Source organism: Alosa alosa, chromosome 5 (assembly GCF_017589495.1).
Source record: "Alosa alosa isolate M-15738 ecotype Scorff River chromosome 5, AALO_Geno_1.1, whole genome shotgun sequence".
Lineage (NCBI taxonomy): Eukaryota > Metazoa > Chordata > Actinopteri > Clupeiformes > Clupeidae > Alosa > Alosa alosa.
The window spans coordinates 3,549,971-3,557,559 of record NC_063193.1 but is presented as its reverse complement, the minus strand read 5'-3'; positions in this window follow the sequence as shown (position 1 = coordinate 3,557,559).

Here is a 7,589-nt window from a genome sequence, read left to right as displayed (position 1 = left end):
CTCAGGTGTCCCCTTCCTTTCTCTTCCTATACCATATTCTTTACTCTGTTGTGCAAAAAAGATCCTTGCATTTTTATTGTTTGTGTCAGGCCTAATTGATCACAAAGTTTTCAACTCTAGTTAATACATTAGGCAATTCATTTAGCAATGTTGCGGAGCAACCACATCACTGATTCCTTGTGGTCTGATTGGATGCCTGATTAAAGTTCTCAAGGGGAAAAAATGTCTCAGTATGAATGGGAATGTGCCTAAACAAAACTACTCAAGAACACTGCCCAGCAACATTGCTCAGAAAGTTGCCTTGAGTACCATCAGCTTTAGTTTAGTTATTAGGAGTGTTGAACAGGTAAAATGCACAAAGGCCAAAAAACACTCATTCACAACAAATACATACAAGATACTAACCGACCAAAATGAGAGAGTTCCGACAGTCATGACAATTCCAGGCCTGAAAGTTATACAATTCATTAAATTGGCTGAGCGTTTTGGAAATATATTGATAGATGTCTTTTTCCCATTGATGCCTGTTTCCAAACTTCCCGTTTTATGACTTCCAGTCTCTTACAGACTCTTACCAAATCATTTCAGAAGTGCAATAAAAACGCTTTTTTCTTGTAAACAAGGGTTTGTTTACTCAATTTAAAATAAAAAAATAAGTTCCTGGTTGTTGGTGATTTGGAAACATCAGTGGGCTCCTTTTCAGACCTGCAGAGCGAATTCAAATCTGCAACAGGTTTGTCTGGGTTCACTCAGGCTAGTATATTTTGTCAAATAAGGTCTGATCTTCCTTATATTGTATAGGATAAACTGACATGACGTTGTGACAGGCATTTTTTAGAGAAATTTAGTCGGTCATCAATTGTGACACCCAACTTGCATGCCGATGAGGCAAGCTGGATGTTAATCTGTTGGGGAACAGCTGCATTTGCTGGAAGCACCACAAACTCAGTTTTGGAGTGATTAGGCTGAAGTTGTTGATCTTATCTTAAATATCCCTTAAGTCTCCAAAAATCTGATCAGAAACAGTAGTCATCAGGTGGGAAAGACAGGTAAAGTTGCGTATCATCTGCATAGCTGGCAAGTTCCTGAGAGCAAATTATCTCACCAAAGGAATTGGTAAATGGACAAAAGAAGGGGCCCTAGTACTGATCCCTGAGGCACACCTGTGATGAAACACCTGTGATGAGTTATGAAACGTTGATACCTGTCCTAGCCAAGACACATTGAATGAATGTTCTTTGAGGCAAGATGCTAACCAATAAAGAGCTCTTCCAGAAATTCCAAGTGCATGTAGAATGAATGGTATGGTTCACTGTGTCATAGGCTTCAGATAAGTAAAATTAAAACTGATGACTGAGGCCTTATTTACTATAAATGCTTCAGTCACAGATAAAAAAGGGCAGTTTCGGTAGAATGAACAATTTTGAAACCAGACTGCTTAAAATGAATAAAACTTGCTTGAACACCACCTTCTCTTTGACAAGAAAGGAGGGAGGGAGACAGGCCAAGTTCTTTATATCAGCTGAATTAGTTGTAGGCTACTTTTCTTGAGCAAAGGTGTAACCCTTGCTTGTTTGAAGAAAAAGGAACTTTTGCCATAACTGAGTATGAGAGATGAATTAATCATATATATAGGCAATGCTCAGCCATGAACTTCCTAAATATCGACAGTTCATTAAATGTCCGACCAGAGAGAACAGCACTTTAGATCACTGTTACACTACAGTAAGTAGTGCATATAACGCCGTCCCTCGCGCAGCATTAGGACTCTCAGATCTCGTTATGGTTCACTTTATCCCCACCTAGAGGCAGAAACTGAAAATGTCTAAACCTGTTGTAAAAACAGGGAAGCAGCGGACAAATGAGGCTGTGGGAGCTCTGCAGGCATGTCTGGACTGCACTGACTGGGACGTTTTTAAGACCGCCACCAATAGCCTGGATGAGTATACAGAAGCTGTCACATCATACATCAGTTTCTGTGAGGACAGCTGCATACCAACACACACCGGGGTGTGCTATAACAACAACAAACCCTGGTTTACTGACTCAGATCAGGTTAAGGATGGAAAAGGAAGAAGCGTTTCAGAGTGGACAGAGACAGCTTCAAAACAGCGAAGTATAGGTTCAACAAGGCTGTGAGAGAGGCTAAACCCCCACCTACCCACACACACACTACACACACACACAAACACAGTCACTGTTCCACTCCCCTCCCGCCCACACACACATCTTCACTGACATCACTCACATACATCATACATACAGTACTCTGCTTGCAATAGTAAGTCCCTTCACCATACTTGCAGTACACTGCCCCCCCCCCCCCTCCCCTACCTACACAGCACATTATTTCATCAGGAAGCTTCTCCAACACACATCCCCAACATACTTACAGCACACCTGCCCCCATCCCAATCCTCCCCCACCTTTCTTATGCAACCCTTGCCACTTAATCTACTAAACCCCTCTTCTACTGCACTCCCCCTCCCCCCCATAAATGCACAAATAGGCTGACACCAGACATAATTTCACTGCATTTCTTACTTCCAGTAACTATATGCATGTGACAATAAACTTCCTTGTATCCTTGTATCCTTGTAAACAGCTGTACTTTAAGAAATTACAACAGCAGTTCTCAGCCAATGACTCTGCATCTGTCTGGAGAACCTCTGTCAACCTAAAGCCCCCAATACCACAAACAATGTACAACTTGCCAACAGCCTGAATAACTTCTACTGTCTTTTTGACAGACAATGGGACAGTCCTCTACCATCTTCTACCATCTTGAGCAACCATACAACAGACATCTGGTCTAACCCCCTGTTGTCCATTACCTCAGAAGTCCCTCCCCCCATCACTATGACTCCTCTCTCCATATTAGAGAGAGATGTAAACAGTGTTTTTAAGAAGCAGAACCCCCGTAAAGCAGCGGGGCAGGACTCTCTATCTCCATCCACCCTGAAGCACTGTGCTGATCAGCTGACTGTGTTTACCGACATATTCAACACCTCGTTGGAGACATGACATGTACCAAGGCCTCCACCTGAAGGTCTGCTTCAAGGCCTCCACCATCATCCCTGTCCCCCCAAAAAATCAAAGATCACAGGCCTCAATGACTACAGACCTGTGGCCTTGACCTCTGTGGTCATGAAGTCATTTGAGCGCCTCGTGCTGTCCCACCTCAAATCCATCACCGACCCCCATCTGGATCCCCTGCAATTTGCCTACAGAGCCAAATAGGTCTGTGGATGATGCCGTCAACATGGCACTACACTTCATCCTCCAGTACTTGGAGTGTGCAGGCACCTATGCCAGGATACTCTTTGTGGACTTTAGTTCTGCCTTCAACACCATCATCCCATCTAGGTTGCATGACACTCTCTCCCAACTGAATGTGCCTGATCCCACCTGCAGGTGGATCATTGACTTCCTGTCTGACAGGAAGCAACATGTGAGGATGGGCAGCAGGCATGTCTCAGATCATTGAAAAATCAGCACTGGTGCCCCGCAAGGCTGCGTTCTTTCTCCCCTGCTCTTCTCCCTGTACACCAACCACCTCCAGTCACAAATCTGTCAAGCTCCAAAAGTTTGCGAATGACACCACCTCATTGGTCTCATCTCTGGAGGAGATGAGTCTGTCTACAGGAGAGAGATTGACAGTCTGTTAACCTGGTGCAGTGACAACAATCTAAAGCTGAATGCTGCAAAAACTGTAGATAGTTATGGACTTTAGGAGGAATCCAGCCTCACTAGCCCCCATCATACTCCATGACTCCCCAGTGAACACTGTGGAGTCCTTCCGCTTCCTGGGAACCATCATCTCACATAATTTGAAGTGGGAGCATAACATCAGCTCCCTCATCAAAAAAGGACACCAGAGGATGTATTTCTTGCGGCAGTTGAGGAAATTTAACCTGCCAAAGTCGATGTTGGTGCACTTCTACTCTACCATCATATCCAACCTCACTTCCTCCATCTCCATCTGGTATACTGCTGCCATTGCCAAGGAAAAGGGAAGACTTCAGCGCATCATTTGCTCTGTTGAGAGAGTGATTGGCTGCAGCCTGCCTTCTCTCCAAAGTCTGTACACCCCCAGGACCCTGAGGCAGGCAGGAAAGATTGCTGCAGACCCCTCCCACCCCGGACACAGTCTTTTTGAGACACTCCCCTCTTGCAGGACGCTGCGGTCCATCATGACCAAGACCTCACGCCACAAAAACAGTTTCTTCCCCTCTGCAATTGGTCTCCTCAACAAAACATTACCCCCCTTTCTGCATAGTATTTTTGTCCCTGCATCTGCACTTTGTCATATTTGTATATATATGTATAGGCCTATATTATATTATATTATATATTGTATTTAAATACTTCTTAAGTGTCTTGCACCATTTCACCAAGTCAAATTCCTTGTGTTTTCTTTTTTGTGTTTTCAGCTGCCTTAAAGGATAATTCCGGTATTTAGCAAGGGTCTCTTTTTTACGGGCAGCCGTGGCCCACTGGTTAGCACTCTGGACTTGTAACCGGAGGGTTGCCGGTTCGAGCCCCGACCGCGGCTGAAGTGCCCTTGAGCAAGGCACCTAACCCCTCACTGCTCCCCGAGCGCCGCCTTTGTAGCAGGCAGCTCACTGCGCCAGGATTAGTGTGTGCTTCACCTCACTGTGTGTTCACTGTGTGCTGTTTGTGTTTCACTAATTCACCGATTGGGTTAAATGCAGAGACCAAATTTCCCTCACAGGATCAAAAAAAGTATATATACTTATACTTATACTTTTCTGGTTTGTTTTGGATGAACCTGAGTGGTGGACACCGACATTTTGATGATGGGTCCTGTTTCGACTTTCTGGCTCGTTTTGAATAGCCTTTGACTGTTTCAGAGTGGCTGGCTATGGGCATGCACAAACATGTCCTTAAAACAACCCTTAGCGTTCGTTTTCAAAAGTTATATTAGGCTACCTTATAAGTTAAGGTAATAACTACCTACATGAATTTAAATGTGGAACAAAAATTGTTTTCATTTGGATTATACATAATTTTAATTATCCAATTGGGTGTGTTATTGGGATTTGATACATTTAATGTGTGCAAATATAATTTTGGTAACCTTACAACCTTAGCCCAGGCAACATTGTGCGGACCCCCTACAATCTCTGGCGACCCCTAGTGGGGTCCACGGACCGCAGGTTGGGAACCACTGATCTAAGCCAGTGGTTCTCAAATGGGGGTACGCGTACCCCTGGGGGTATGTGAAGGCACTCCAGGGGGTACGTGAGATTTTAACCCTCAGAACCCGATTGACGCGAAGTGCGTCAAAAAACACACCCTTTCTTCTCTGTTACATTGCTCCGCAACTGTTCATCGCAGCGAGATGAAACCTTTAATGCGTGACAGAGCAGAAATGGGGCTTTCCAACGAGACAACGCACCTGTCTGTACGTTAAAGTATGAAAATAAAAATCATTAAATCAAATTGCACCATATTTACAGTCTTTACTTCTCTGCGTTCACCTGCGCACCCATTACTCTCGTTTGAATTACTCGCGAACCCGTGAACGCATATGGCAAGCATATCAGATGAAAGAGGAGACATTGGGGCTATCATTTGATAGCAAGTATGTTGATCCTTCTGGCTTATGAAATCAGACGAAGTGACTACAAAATAATAACGCCATGTACAAAAAACAATGCTGCACACCCATTACTAGATATGCCACGCATGTCAGATGAAAGAGGAGACACGGAGCTATCATTTGATACCACATCCTTCTGGGTTATAAAACAGACGAAGTGATATTATGGAGGGACAAAGATGCCATAAGTTTTCAAAACAAAACTTCATATTGAATTAAAAATAAATGAATATTGAGTAATGAATGAATGAATAATGTGACAGCAAAATAATAACTTCATATAGCTCAACTTACCTTACGTTTTTGTCTGTTTTTGTAGCAAAGCATGTTTATAATCCAACGCTATTGTGTGTTTTCTATGGCAAAGAATGTTCATAATCTGGTTTTGAGATCCTACCAAATTCCTGCATGGCATCCAATTCAAGGCTCATATTGCATCCCAATTTGTTCGGCAAAGAAACACCTTTTTTGCCTTTACTTTGTTCATGGCAATGCAGTAAAAAGTTGTAGAGAATCATGAGTGCATACACTATAGGCACACACAGGCTATAACACGTAAACTCGGGTCAAGTCAGGTCAGATCAGTTTGTGTCACAGAGATGGAGCACAGAAAAGTTATTAAATTTCTGTAAGGCACACACCACATATTGCCAGATTCAGGACAGTCTGCCACACATGAAATGCATGTAGAGCTATGAGCTTGCTGTGGTGAGATACATATCAAAATATAAGAATTTTTATAATACGCTTTTATATTTGAATTCTTTAAAAATCAAAATAAAATCAATGCTAGTACTAATACATGAAATGATGGCATATCTGGATAGCCTAGATTCTGCTGGAAAAAAACCCAATATATAATATGTGTGTGTGGCACTTACAATGACCAGAATAAATCCTTATGAATAAAGGTAGTGAAAATGCCCTTAAAACAGCTTATGGTTAAAATATACATAGATTTAACAGCAAAAATACTTTTTTTTTTTTTACAATTATTTAATAAATATGTCAGGAAAATATAAGTTCATAAAATTAATTTTATATTTCAGTAGGCTATTCAATTTCATTATCCTAAAAACCCAGAGTCCCCCCCATACCAGGATGGTTCAACCCAACCTGTCACATGCCACCCGCCATCACCTGTCAATCAATGTCAAAACTCAAACGATGGAGTCGTGGTTGAAGTTTATGGATGGAGTCGTAGTTCCAAAGTTTAACAAATTAGACACTGATGTCACAGCGCTCTGTTTTAAGTCTTTTTTTCTCAACTAAAAATGCTTTGCGCTGGTTAGGGGGTCCTTGGATGAAAAAATATTTCACAGTGGGTACATCACTGAAAAAAGGTTGAGAACCACTGGCCTAACCTGTGACAGAAACAGCACAGTGCTGGCCAATCAAATGTTCTGATGAAGCTTCCGACTGGAAAAAAATAATCAGGATGATGGGCCGACTCCAAAAACAGTCATGTTTATGTAAATAGTTTGGCTTTGTTTTGAGCAGATTTTGTAAACTTTAGTGAGAAATAGGCACTGTACAGTTAAAAAAATAGGTTAGAGGTGTTGTTTGCAATTTGTGTACCAGCCAACTAAACATTGGCAAGCTAGCAGTCCAAAGTCAAACAGCAATTATAGTCGTGTCATTCGGTGTTGAGCTGTCAATCTCGGAACCTCCCAGTGCTGGGCAAGCCCACCATCAAGTATTGGCACCGGCACACACTGTGTCTACTCTGTTAAAAAGATCTCCCCCCTTCCCATTGAGAACCACTGCTCTAAGCCAGTGGTTTTCAAAGTGGGGGCCGGGGCCCCCTAGGGGGCCACGAGGGAGTGCCAGGGGGGCCACAGCAAGGAAGGAAAAATAAAAGCAACAAATACATTTTAAATATACCTATTACTATGAGGGTTGTTATACAATGCCATTAGAATAATTTGTCGCATATCTGAACATTATATTGTCCATGATAATG